This window comes from Halichoerus grypus, chromosome X (genome assembly GCF_964656455.1).
Source record: "Halichoerus grypus chromosome X, mHalGry1.hap1.1, whole genome shotgun sequence".
NCBI classification, from domain to species: domain Eukaryota; kingdom Metazoa; phylum Chordata; class Mammalia; order Carnivora; family Phocidae; genus Halichoerus; species Halichoerus grypus.
In genome coordinates, this window is record NC_135727.1 from 106,924,172 (window position 1) to 106,939,113 (window position 14,942).

The window sequence follows — 14,942 nt, forward strand, 5'->3', positions numbered from 1 at the left end:
GAAGATATTAGAGAAACCCTTTCTGGAGAAATAAAAAGAACTAAAATCTAAATCGAAATCAAAAAGGCTATTAATGAGGTGCAATAAAAAAATGGAGGCTCTAACTCCTAGGATAAATGAGGCAGAACAGAGAATTAGTGATATAGAAGACCAAATGATGGAAAATAAAGAAGCTGAGAAAAAGAGAAGTAAACAAATACTGGATGACGAGGGCAGAATTTGAGAGATAAGTCATACCATAAGACAAAACAATATTAGAATAATTGGGATCCCAGAAGAAGAAGAAAGAGAGGGGCAGAAGGTATATTGGAGCAAATTATAGCAGAGAACTTCCCTAACTGGGGGAAGGAAACAGGCATCAAAATCCAGGAGGCACAGAGAAACCCCCCCCTCAAAATCAATAAAAATAGATAAACATCTCAACATATAATAGTAAAACTTACGAGTCTCAGAGACAAAGAGAAATCCTGAAAGCAGCTCGGGACAAGAGATCTGTAACCTACAATGGTAGAAACATTAGATTGGCAACAGACCTATCCACAGAGACCTGGCAGGCCAGAAAGGACTGGCATGATAGATTCAGAGCACTAAATGAGAAAAATATGCAGCCAAGAATACTATATCCAGCTAGGCTGTCACTGAAAATAGAAGGAGAGATAAAAAGCTTCCAGGACAAACAAAAACTAAAGGAATTTGCAAACAGGAAACCAGCCCTACAAGAAATATTGAAAGGGGTCCTCTAGGCAAAGAGAGAGCCTAAAAGTAACATAGACCAGAAAGGAACACAGACAATACACAGTAACAGTCACCTCACAGGCAATACAATGGCACTAAATTCATATCTTTCAATAGTTACCCTGAATGTAAATGGGCTAAATGCCCCAATCAAAAGACACAGGCTATCAGATTGGATAAAAAAACAAGACCCATTGATATGCTGCCTGCAAGAGACTCATTTTAGACCCAAAGACACCCCCAGATTGAAAGTGAGGGGGTGGAAAACCATTTACCATGCTAATGGACATCAAAAGAAAGCTGGGGTGACAATCCTTATATCAGACAAATTAAATTTTAAAACAAAGACTATAATAAGAGATAAGGAAGGACACTATATCCTACTTAAAGGGTCTATCCAACAAGAAGATCTAACAATTGTAAATATCTATGCCCCTAACATGGGAGCAGCCAATTATATAAGCCAATTAATAACAAAAGCAAAGAAACACATTGACAACAATCCAATAATAGTAGGGGACTTTAACACCCCCCCTCACTGAAATGGACAGATCATCTAAGCAAAAGATCAACAAGGAAATAAAGACTTTAAATGACACACTGGACCAAATGGACTTCACAGACATATTCAGAACATTCCATCCCAAAGCAACAGAATACACGTTCTCTAGTGCCCACAGAACATTCTCCAGAATAGATCACATCCTAGGTCACAAATCAGGTCTCAACCGGTACCAAAAGATTGGGATCATTCCCTGCCTATTTTCAGACCACAATGCTTTGAAACTAGAACTCAATCACAAGAGGAAAGTCGGAAAGAACTCAAATACATGGAGGCTAAAGAGCATCCTACTAAAGAATGAATGGGTCAACCAGGAAATTAAAGAAGAATTAAAAAAATTCATGGAAACCAATGAAAATGAAAACACAACTGTTCAAAATCTTTGGGATGCAGCAAAGGCAGTCCTAAGAGGAAAGTATATAGCAATACAAGCCTTTCTCAAGAAACAAGAAAGGTCTCAAATACACAACCTAACCCTATACCTAAAGGAGCTGGAGAAAGAACAGCAAATAAAGCCTAAACCCAGCAGAAGAAGAGAAATAATAAAGATCAGAGCAGAAATCAATGAAATAGAAACCAAAAGAACAGTAGAACAGATCAATGAAACTAGGAGCTGGTTCCCTGAAAGGATTAACAAGATTGATAAACCCCTGGCCAGACTTATCAGAAAGAAAAGAGAAAGGACCCAAATCAACAAAATCATGAATGAAAGAGGAGAGATCACAACCAACACCAAAGAAATACAAACAATTATAAGAACATATTATGAGCAACTCTGTGCCAGCAAATTAGATAATCTGGAAGCAATGGATGCATTCCTAGAGATGTATCAACTACCAAAACTGAACCAGGAAGAAATAGAAAACCTGCACAGACCTATAACCACTAAGGAAATGGAAGCAGTCATCAAAACTCACCCAACAAACAAAAGCCCAGGACCAGATGGCTTCCCAGGGGAATTCTACCAAACATTTAAAGAAGAATTCATACCTATTCTTCTGAAACTGTTCCAAAAAATAGAAATGGAAGGAAAACTTCCAAACTCGTTTTATGAGGCCACCATTACCTTGATCCCAAAACCAAAGACCCCATCAAAAAGGAGAATTACAGACCAATATCCTTGATGAACATGGATGCAAAAATTCTCACCAAAATACTAGCCAATAGGATCCAACAGTACTTTAAAAGGATTATTCACCACGGCCAAGTGGGATTTATCCCTGGGCTGCAAGGTTGGCTCAACATTCGCAAATCAATCAATGTGATACAATACATTAATAAAAGAAAGAACAAGAACCATATGATCCTCTCAATCGATGCAGAAAAAGCATTTGACAAAGTACAGCATCCTTTCTTGATCAAAACTCTTCAGAGTATAGGGATAGAGGGTACATACCTCAATATCATAAAAGCCATCTATGAAAAACCCACAGCGAACATCATTCTCAATAGGGAAAAACTGAGAGCTTTCCCTCTAAGGTCAGGAACACGGCAGGGATGTCCACTATCACCACTGCTATTCAACACAGTATTAGAAGTCCTAGCCACAGCAGTCAGACAACAAAAAGAAATAAAAGGCATCCGAATTGGCAAAGAAGTCAAACTCTCACTCTTTGCAGATGATATGATACTTTACGTGGAAAACCCAGAAGACTCCACCCCAAAACTGCTAGAACTCATACAGGAATTCAGTAAAGTGGCAGGATATAAAATCAATGCACAGAAATCAGTGGCATTCCTATACACCAACAAGACAGAAGAAAGAGAAATTAAGGAGTCGATCCCATTTACAATTGCACCCAAAACCATAAGATACCTAGGAATAAATCTAACCAAAGAGGCAAAGGATCTGTACTCAGAAAACTATAAAATACTCATGAAAGAAACTGAGGAAGATACAAAGAAATGGAAAAACGCTCCATGCTCATGGATTGGAAGAACAAATATTGCAAAGATATCAATGCTACCTAGAGCAATCTACACATTTAATGCAATCCCTATCAAAGTACCATCAAATTTTTTCAAAGAAATGGAACAAATAATCCTAAAATTTGTATGGAACCAGAAAAGACCCCGAATAGCCAGAGGAATGTTGAAAAAGAAAAGCAAAGCTGGCGGCATCACAATCCCGGACTTCAAGCTCTATTACAAAGCTGCAATCATCAAGACAGTATGGTACTGACACAAAAACAGACACATAGATCAATGGAACAGAATAGAGAGCCCAGAAATGGACCCTCACCTCTATGGTCAACTAATCTTTGACAAAGCAGGAAAGAATGTCCAATGGAAAAAAGACAGTCTCTTCAACAAATGGTGTTGGGGAAATTGGACAGCCACATGCAGAAGAATGAAACTAGACCATTTCCTTACACCACACACAAAAATAGACTCAAAATGGTTGAAAGACCTCAATGTGAGACAGGAGTCCATCAAAATCCTGAAGGAGAACACAAGCAGCAACCTCTTCGACCTCAGCCGCAGCAAATTCTTCCTAGAAACATCGCCAAAGGCGAGCGAAGCAAGGGCAAAAATGAACTATTGGGACTTCATCAAGATAAAAAGCTTTTGCACAGCAAAAAACAGTCAACAAAACTGAAAGACAACCGACAAAATGGGAGAAGATATTTGCAAATGACATATCAGATAAAGGGCTAGTATCCAAAATCTATAAAGAACTTATCAAACTCAACACCCAAAGAACAAATGATCCAATCAAGAAATGGGCAGAAGACATAAACAGACATTTTTCCAAAGAAGACATCCAAATGGCCAACAGACACACGAAAAAGTCCTCAACATCGCTCAGCATCAGGGAAATCCAAATCAAAACCTCAATGAGATACCACCTCACACCAGTCAGAATGGCTAAAATTAACAAGTTAGGAAATGACAGATGTTGGCAGGGATGCGGAGAAAGGGGAACCCTCCTACCAAGAGGGTCCAAGATGTCCATCAACAGATGAATGAATAAAGAAGATGTGGTATACACACACACACACACACACACACACACACACACACACACAATGGAATATTATGCAGCCATCAAAAGGAATGAAATCTTGCCATTTGCAACGACGTGGATGGAACTGGAGGGTATTATGCTGAGCGAAATAAGTCAATCAGAGAAAGACATGTATCATATGACCTCACTGGTAGGAGGAAATCTTAATCTCAGGAAACAAACTGAGGGTTGCTGGAGTGGTGGGGGGTGGGAGGGATGGGGTGGCTGGGTGATAGACATTGGGGAGGGTATGTGCTATGGTGAGCACTGTGAATTGTGTAAGACTGTTGAATCACAGACCTATACTTCTGAAACAGATAATACATTATATGTTAAAAAAAGATAGTAGGAAGGGAAAAATGAAGGGGGGGAATCGGAGGGGGAGACGAACCATGAGAGACTATGGACTCTGAGAAACAAACTGAGGGTTCTAGAGGGGAGGGGGGTGTGGGAGATGGGTTAGCCTGGTGATGGGTACTAAAGAGGGCACGTACTGAATGGAGCACTGGGTGTTATATGCAAACAATGAATCATGGAACACTACATCAAAAACTAATGATATAATGTATGGTGATTGATGTAACGTAATAAAAAAATGTAAAAAAAACTGTATGAACAAAAGTTTGCAGATAGGAAGCAGCTTGTCACATTATTTGAGGATGATCAGAAAGAAAGATATGAGGATGTAGGGGAAGACTGGGAGAGGCAAGGCCACTGAAGGAAGAAGGGGCCCAATTCCTGTATGCTAATCTAAGAAGTTGAAACGTTGTCGTTAATCTATGGGGATTCCAGCATTTTTCAAAGGAGAATGATATGGTCAGATATGCATTTGTGAACCTCAAGATTTCTGGCAGCAGCCTAGAGGATAGTCTGGAGTTGGAGGAGACTGGATAGAGGAAAAACAGCAAATTGAGAGCAAGGAATAAGGAAATATGGATGTAGACTGTTCTAAATTGAGGGCCAGTGTCGGCCTGGAGACGATGAACTATAGCAATCTTGTCCCTTCTTAGTAGCTTGACCTTGGCTGCCATGCAGCCTGTAGCTGCTGGCTGAGGCTTCCTTGTCCTGGGACCAATAACTGGAAGGTGGTAGGCATCTTTTGAGACTTCTCAAAAAAGACTGCGAGTATCAAAACTGGTATGAGACATAATGACCTTGAATGTGGAAAATGCTTGGTGTACTGGCAGGTTAGCCATGAGCAATTTCATTTCAAGCTTTCCCATAGAACATGAAGGACCTTAACTATGGAGAATCAGTGCTTAAAATGAGAAGGCCGAGTAATGTAGTGGAAAAGTACTGGGGGAAAGCAGGCATGGCTCTGACTCCTAAGTCCACCATTCACTAGAGAGTAACACTGGTCAAAAGACTTAACCTCGTTGAGTCTCAACTTTCTAATCCACAGAAAGCTTAACAAATCATGTCCTGTAGCATTACCGAAAGGGTTAAATCAGCTACCACATACAAAACACTGAGCTTGTTATCTCACACATTAGAAGCCATCAATAAGTATTAGGCCTCTTCTGCCTTTCCTTCCTTTTCCTCCCATTTCTATGCCCCCCCCCATATGTGGTGAATGATGGTTGTATGTCAATATCATACAAACATATGCTAGAAGGAACCTAACCTTATCAAATGCCAAATGTGTAATGATGGCACTAAGTATTTCACATTTATTATTTTGATTTTTAGAAGGATTTGTGGCTGTTCTGATTGTCATGAGAAATGAGAATATAAATGCCATATCACCTGAATAAATGCCCCCATGTTTAGTCACATAAACACTGAAATTGTAGCAAGATAAAAATCAGGACTTTTGGTCTAAACTAAAAATGACTTTGAATTTGAAGGTTAAAATTTCAGAATAATATACTGACATATAGAATCTGTATTTTAGTTATAGGAATCATACTTAATCTTCTCAATCTTTAAATATTCCTATAATGTTAAATTAAGTTCTAGTTTTATAAAGTTATAAGTTATATTAAAAATATTTAGCTCACTCTGCCCCTGATGTAACAAATCCAAAACCCTCTGGCCATGTTGGTGGTCTCCAAGCTCCTCAGGACTAAAATTGACAGCTGACTCTGCTCAAGAGAGCAGTGGGGAGATTAATGTTACTTTGCATTTTGCCTAATCACAGCATTTCTATTAGACTCATAATAATTGACCCTTGTGTGTGTATCCTCCACTTGGGAATCACTAAAGAATTAGTAGCTCATAAAATGGCACCTGCTCAATTGTCCCTTAACAACAAGTGTGATAAAAATTGCCCAAATTCATAAATGTGATTGGAAATGCTGCCATAATGATGATAATGGATCTCCTTAGGTCTATGGTATTTTATCTGTTTCCTTATGAGGTTTTTTTTTTTCCATCTTTCTTTCATTTCCTTAACTGAAAATATTTCAAAAGTCTGATGTAAAGCCATAAAATGAACCCATTTGGTACTAAGTCAATCTTCCCTCTTAACCCACTCTACAGTGACTAGGCATTTTAATTAGTGCAAATCTCTTTTGTCCATGAGTAATTTTAATGAGTGTTTTTGGCTGTGCTGTTCTATATGGCTTTAAGCTTGCATATTTTTATCCTAAATTTTGCTTTCATCCCTAACTGAAATCCGGTTGGTTTTCAAATGAGAACAGGAGTATCTTGGGGTCATTTTGCTAAGCGATTCAATGAGTTTGGGTTCCTGAGGGAAAGCACTGTGGCGAGGGAGTTGTTTATGTTCAAAATACAATTAGTCACATAGCAAGTCCCAAATAACAGTAGCACCATGAGCTTATCTTTTAGGTGGGTACTTCTGCTTTAGTTCGTAATTTTTCTCCTCATTACAGCAAGGAGGAGACAGGTCAAAAGGCAGTGCACCCAAAGACACAGAGAAGAATGTGCATGGTAGCACTATTTGTAACAGCCCCCAAGTGGAAACTGCCCAATTGCCATCAGTGGCAAAATGGATAAATGTAACACAGTATATTCATGCAATGGAATACTAGAGCAGCGAGGATGAACAAATTTTAACTACTCACAAGTGCAAGGATGAATATTGCTAACAAAGTTGGGAGTAAACGAAGCCTGACACGAAAGAATACAACTGTTTGTTTTTTTTTTTTCATTTCCACAAAGTTCAAATTGAGAGAAACTAATGTATGGTGTTAGAAGTCATGACAGTGATTATACCAGGAAAGAAGATCGGGCTACATGGGCACAAGCGAGGCTTCTAGGTAATATTCTGTATCTTGCTCTGGAATGCTGGCTACAAAGATACATTCACTTTATGGACCTTCACTGTGATGTACACTTAGATTTGTCTACTTCTTCAAACATAATTTTCATCAATAAAAATTTAAAACTGACAGTGCGGGGGCTGCTCATCCATTGGTTCAGTTGTTTCTTGTTAATGTCTCATATGCGAAAGCCTATATTCCAGCTAAGAATAATGACTGATGAATATGGAAGACGTTTGGGTTTACACTCAGGTACCAGAGAACTCATCAGCAAGAGTATAAAAGTGAGTTTAGTCATAAAAGTGAAAATATCCCTGGCTCAATGACCCAACAATTATACAGAATTGTCAAGTTTACACTGACCAAATCTGGTACTTCCCAGGGCTCTATGGCAGCAAAAAAGCATGTTAGAAAGGAAAAACTGCTGTCGGTTGGGCAGGGACCTTTACACACATTCCTTCAAAGAGGGGTCTGCCATCTGGATAGGTTTACAGGCTCATCGCTGTGTGAATGTCTATTAAAAGGACACATGAACATGAGACAATGAGGAAGAATAAATATGAGAATCCTGTACTCACCTCACCAGAGTGTGAACCTCCCCAGCAAGTCCAGACCCTGCAGCCCTCCTCAGCCCATCAGATAGAAGTCCTAATGAAGATAAGTCCTGAGCAGAATGCACACAGCAAGGAGTAATGTTTGCTGCTCAAAGGATGTTTAGTTTCATATAAACTAGAATAATAAAAAAAAAATAAACTAGGATAATAATCAGCCTGTTCTTGGATTATCTGTTAGAGGATTTTCCTATGTGGATTTAAAATAAAACACTTTAAACAGTGATTCTTAATTTAAAAATAAAATTTGAATCAGTTGATTCACTTGAAAGCTACAACTATACCTGTAGCTCCAAGGATGGGGGGAAAAAAAAAACAACCAACAACAATTCAAGACCTTGATTTTACTGAAATGTCCTCTAATTATTTTTTTTTTTAAGATTTTATTTATTTATTTGACAGAGAGAGACACAGCGAGAGAGGGGACACAAGCAGGGGGAGTGGAAGGTGGAGAAGCAGGCTTCCCGTGGAGCAGGGAGCCTAACGTGGGGCTCGATCCCAGGACCCTGGGATCATGACCTGAGCCGAAGGCAGACGCTTAACGACTGAGCCACCCAGGCGCCCCGTCCTCTAATTATTTACACACCTTTCCCCTCACAGATTCCATGGGTGAAGTGAGGCTCTGCATAAAATACCATGCCCTGCCAGTGAGACACTTAATCAGCATCTACACCTGTTACCTGCAGTGAGCTGCCTTGCGTATTATTCTTTCTGTTGCAGGAAAGGCTTTTGTAACACATGATCCTGCCCAAGCTTATCACAGCCCCCTAATGCTGCTGCCACCGACTCCTAAGTGGTCATTCCCTGACTGATATTTCTCAAGAAATTTCTTCTATTGCTTCTAGAATTTTTGATGTTTCAAGGAGAACTTGTATGCTCTCATCCCAGGTGTGCTATCATACTTTAAATTTCTTTTAATCACACGGTCAACAGTGAAGGATATTGTGCAAAACATTATGGCAAGTTATACACTGTATCCTGTAAATACATCATTTATATATGTGTTTAAAGAGAAATGTAAGGGCGCCTGAGTGGCTCAGTTGGTTAAGCGACTGCCTTCAGCTCAGGTCATGATCCTGGAGTCCCAGGATAGAGTCCCACATCGGGCTCTCTGCTCAGCAGGGAGTCTGCTTCTCCCCCTGACCCTCTCCACTCTCATGCGTGCACTCTCTCTCAAATAAATAAATAAAACCTTTACAAAATAAAATAAATAAAAAATAAAGAGAAATGTAAAATGAAAAACCCCACTGCCATCTTCTTAAATGAAACTACTAATGCCATTGGCAACCACTCCAAAATAAGGTGCAAGCAATCTTATAAAGCACCTACTCAGCAAAGCATGTGGAAGGTGGTTGAAGACACTTAGCTTGATAAAAAGCTCCAAGTTCTTCATTTTCTTACAGCTTGCAAATATTTAGGGTTTCTCAATTGTTATCACATTTTTTCTTCCCCAAAACACAACTTCTTAAAAGCTACTTAAATGCACAGTGCTTCACATATGGTAGAATCTCATTAAATATTTGGTGAATGAATGAATTGTTAAATGGATAAACAGGATACGAAGATAGATGGGTGGATAGATGGATGGATGGATCAATGGATAAACTACCTACGCATTGATAATTAAGTTCTTTCTGCAGGACTAAATTCATTTTATGCTATCTTTGCAAGCATGCTTTTGCGATTTATAGTAACAGAGAAAGTCTGAAAGTTTATACCCTCTGACCAACATCATCCCATTTCCCCTTCCTCCAAACCCCTAGCAACCACCATTCTATTCTCTGCTTTTGTAAATTCGACTATTTTAGATTCCATATATAACTGAGATCATGCCGTATTTGTGTCAAACTTACTTCACTTAGTATAGTGTCTGCCATGTTCATCCATGTTGCTGCAAATGGCAGTATTTCCTTCTTCTTAAAGGCTGAATAATATTCATGTGCATGTACTTTTAAAAATTTTATTTTTTTAATTCTAGTAAAATTAAAATACAGTGTTATATTATGTGTTTACATTTTCTTTATCCATACATCCACTGATACATATTTAGATTATGTTGATGTCTTGACTATTATGAATAATACTGCAATGAACATGGGAGTGCATATTTGAGATACCAATTTCAATTCCCTTGGATATATACCTAGAAGTGGGATGGCTGGATCATACGTTAGTTCTATTTTTAATTTTTTTAAAAACCTCCATATTGTTTTCTATAGCAGCTGCACCATTTTACATTCCCATCAATAGTCTGCAAGGATTCCAATTTCTCTGTATCTTAGCCAAAACTTGTTATCTCTTGTTTTTTTATAACAGCCACCCTAAAAGGTATGAGACAATATCTCATTGCACTGATTTGCATTTCCCTTATGATTAGTGATGTTGAACATTTGTTCATACATTTGTTGACCCTTTGTGCTCTTTTTGAAAAAATAATTATTTCCGAGGTCTAAAAACCTCTTTTTTTTTAGATTTTATTTATTTATTTGATAGAGAGAGACACAGCGAGAGAGGGGACACAAGCAGGGGGAGTGGAAGGTGGAGAAGCAGGCTTCCCGTGGAGCAGGGAGCCTAACGTGGGGCTCGATCCCAGGACCCTGGGATCATGACCTGAGCCAAAGGCAGACGCTTAACCGACTGAGCCACCCAGGTGCCCTAAAACCTCTTGAAACTACATGACTTCAGTTATGTTATCTGTAACACTTACACTTTTAGGAAAAGGAATCTGCCTAGTATTCATTAGAACAATCTTGAGTAAGTAGGCCAACCACATCATCACTCATCTTAAAAACATTAGTTTTTAAAAAGAACGCATGCCTGCTGTTGTGTACCTTTTCTGGCTGTTAACATTTTTATGTAATTAAACCAGCCATGGATGATGGGTACATCATATAAGTACAGGTTAGCAAGGCTAGCATGTGAGGATCATGGAAACCAGTACCAATACATCAGAGTCCCATTTAGTTCACCAAAATAAGCATTTCTTTCTCAGGCCTGTGTTTAACTCAGTAGGATTGCCTTTTATTTTATAAATGCAGGGGGTTGTACCATTGATTTTGAGGAAGTGCTGTCATAAAGTTAGTTAAGAAGGATTTTGTGATGGGTGTTTCATCTCCAGATAAACAAGTCTATCTTCTGAAATGTCATATCTAATTGCTTTAGATTTTTCCCTTTGTTTCTCTTGCTGCTTCACAAACATTTCTGCAGTTCTAAGAAAAATCAATTACAATAGGCCTCTAAGGTTTTCTGTTTTTGCTTTCACTAGGGAAAAGTTGATTATTTACGATTTCAGAAAGTAGGTTCAACATTGATCTTCAGACCTTAATATAGTTATTTGTATCGATAAAAAAGTAAATGCAACGCAATTCCAGGAGCCGTAGAATACTTTTGCCACAAGGAATGAGACATGGAGGTCCAAGTGTAGAATGCATATGTATGATAATAATTACTAGGGATGCTTAGTTCCAGTGTATAATGTTTTTATTGAAAAACCGAATCCCTCAATGGCCATCCTTTAACTTCAACGTGCTAATTAGGTTGGGCAATAAATGGTATGTAATAAGCTAAGAAAGATGTTGGCTACCATTAGTGAGCAAACCAGAGTGAATGACTGACTACAATTAGACAAAAACCTGGCAAATAAAAGTAGTTATGTTTAATTCTGTTCTTTAAAAATTATCCAGTCCTTAGTTTAAGACAATTTGCAGGAAATGCAAATTCAGAGAACATAGGGATTATATCCGTTCTCAACACTGCTCAGTTCAAGAGCTAGAAAGAACTCAGCACAGTGTTTATATCCATAGGGCCTTGATCAGTAAATTGATGACGCAGGAAGTCATTTCATATTATTTTCTTTGAGATGGCCTGCCAAATCACAATTTCAAGCAATACTCTTCCTGCCGGTTGAAAAAACAGAAGGGATTTTTGCTCTGGTTGTAGTTTGTTTTTTTATTATGAGCTCCATTCTGCTGCTGTTCACCCATTATTAGGGTATGATGGGTACTATTACATAGTTGATATGTGTGCACACATTTTCAGCAAGGACAAGCTCATTGATAGCAACCTGATACACCAGTTTTATTATAGTACTATTTGTTGTTGGTCAATATCTGCAGGCTAGAAGAACAAAGAGCAGATACATCCCAAGAGATATTAGTGCACTGCCTCATTATATCATGTATTAAAATAGATATGATATAGATTATGCAAAGACCTTACCTGTAAGATATTTGGGGGTACAGGTATTAAACATATTAGGAGGGAATGTTTACTGATTGTTTACTGAATGCAGTGTCTGCTGAGCACTTTCATAAATGCCAATTGACTCAGTCCTCATGTTAAACCTAAGAGGTAGATGATAACCTACCTCTTTAAATTTTTAAATGTTTTATGAAAATAAAATAAAAATACAAGTAAACAAATATATTTTAATTACACATCTCTATAATTTTTTACAAAGTAAGCACAACCATGAATGAAGCAGCCAGATCAAGAAAGAGAATGTGCCCAGCACTACAGAGACCACCCTCCTGCCTCCTTTCTATCACAAACCCTTCCCCTTCAAAGTAACCAATACCCTTACTTCCAACAGTGTACATTCGTTTTGTCAGTTTTAGTATTTTACATTAATAGAATCATAGAATATGTACTCTTTGTCCTCTACTCGACACCATGCCTGAAAGATTCATCCATGTTGAGAGTACCTGTAAACAGTTTGCTCTCACTGCTATATAGTTTTCCATTGTATGAATATGCCATGATGTAGAGATAAGATTTCAATATAAATCTAATTATGAAACCCATTCTCTACATATTTTAGACTCTAACAATAGAAGAAATGTAAGAGGCATTAAGCATTTGCTGGTTGGAGTAGAATGCTCCCTACATGGCATTTTCTAAAGCCTCGTCCAGTTTTTGCCTTCTCTTTTAAATGTAGCAAGTAATGAATCAATATGACAATTAATCAATAAAAGAGACACAGAAAAATGGGTGGGTAGTGTTTAATTTTTAGGACAAATACTTTATATAACCTTATTTACACTAAAAATGAGGAACTGTTATAAAAGATAGAGCTCTTGGGCGCCTGGGTGGCTCAGTTGGTTAAGCGACTGCCTTCGGCTCAGGTCATGATCCTGGAGTCCCTGGATCGAGTCCCGCATCGGGCTCCCTGCTTGGCAGGGAGCCTGCTTCTCCCTCTGACCCTCCCCCCTCTCATGTGCTCTCTCTCTCTCTCTCATTCTCTCTGTCTCAAATAAATAAATAAAATCTTTAAAAAAAAAATAAAAAAAAAATAAAAGATAGAGCTCTTGTACACACTTCAGACTCTGTCAATGGCAATGTGTTTATGTATATATACATATATTTTTCAGGTAATATATCCCAATTATCACAATCCACTTCCAGGTCATATCTACCTACAGTAGCTAAATTAACTGTTTCCTCATTACTTGCAAGTTTAAAGCTCTTTATTGGCTGAATGATTAAACTGATAATAAAGCAATGAAAAGTGGCCAATGAGTCCATTTAACAGTTAGCTGGATTTTCATCAAAATACTGTGGCGTGCCTACTATATGCCAGGCACTTTAGTAGATACAAACATGCCATAGCCAGTCATTTTTTTCCTTCAATCAACAACTTCAATTGGGTGGGTAATTTGTGGAGGACCATACACTAATATAATGAAAGACATGATTGTAAAAAATAACTGTGTTTCTGCCCTAAACAAACTGAAAAGAACATGGAAATTACATGTATGTATATATGACAAAAAGGACAACATAAACTCAGTGTACTAAAAATACAGTGTTGCGAAATAGGGAGCCAAAGAGACTCAAATGAGACTGACTTAATCAAAAGGAGGTCAAGAAGAAAAGCGTATTTTGTGATAAATTTTAAGAGCAAGTGTTTTGAGTAGTCTGGCATATGCCCAACTTAGAGCTGGAAAGAGGTCATAAGCAGGAACCTGTGCCCTGCAAATCCTTTCCCTTCCCCAATTTCCCTAGTCTGCAGCCATTTTCCTTGCTCTTATTTCCTACAGCACTTGAATTCTGGACCACATAATTTAGTATTCTGCATTGCTTGCTAATTGTGTTGAAAATCCTGATTCCTTAAAATAGATCATTATCTCCTTGAAGGCAGAAAACTTTGCACAACACTCTTTGGTATTTTTCAGTATCTCACACTATGCTGTGACTCATCTATTTGAGTAACGAGAACTGTGATTTGGTCTTTTAAGAGGCAGCTACTCTCGTTTTGCAGATCAAAGGAAACCGTCAAAAAAACGAAAAGGCAACCTATTGAATGGGAGGAGGTATTTGCAAATGATACAGCTGATAATAGGTTTATATCCAAAATATATGAAGAACTTATCTAAGTGAACACCAAAAAAACCCAAATACTCTGATTAAAATGGGCAGAAGACATGAACGGACTTTTTCTCCAAAGAAAACCTACAGATGGCCAAAAAGCACATGAAAAGATGCTGAACATCACTTATCATCAGGGAAAAGCAAATCAAAACCACAAGGAGATATCACCTCACACCTGTCAGAATGGATAAAATTAAAAACTCAAGAAACAACAAGTGTTGGCAAGGATGTACAGAAAAAGGAACCCTCGTGCACTGCTGGTAGGAATGCTAACTGGTGTAGCCACTGTGGAAAAAAGTACAGAGAGGTTCCTCAAAATATTAAAAATAGAACTATCCTGGAGAAGGGGAAAAGATGGTGTAGGAGTAGGGGCCCCTACTCCAACCAGTCCCTGGAATTGAGCTGGATATCTACCAGACCACTCTGAACATCCA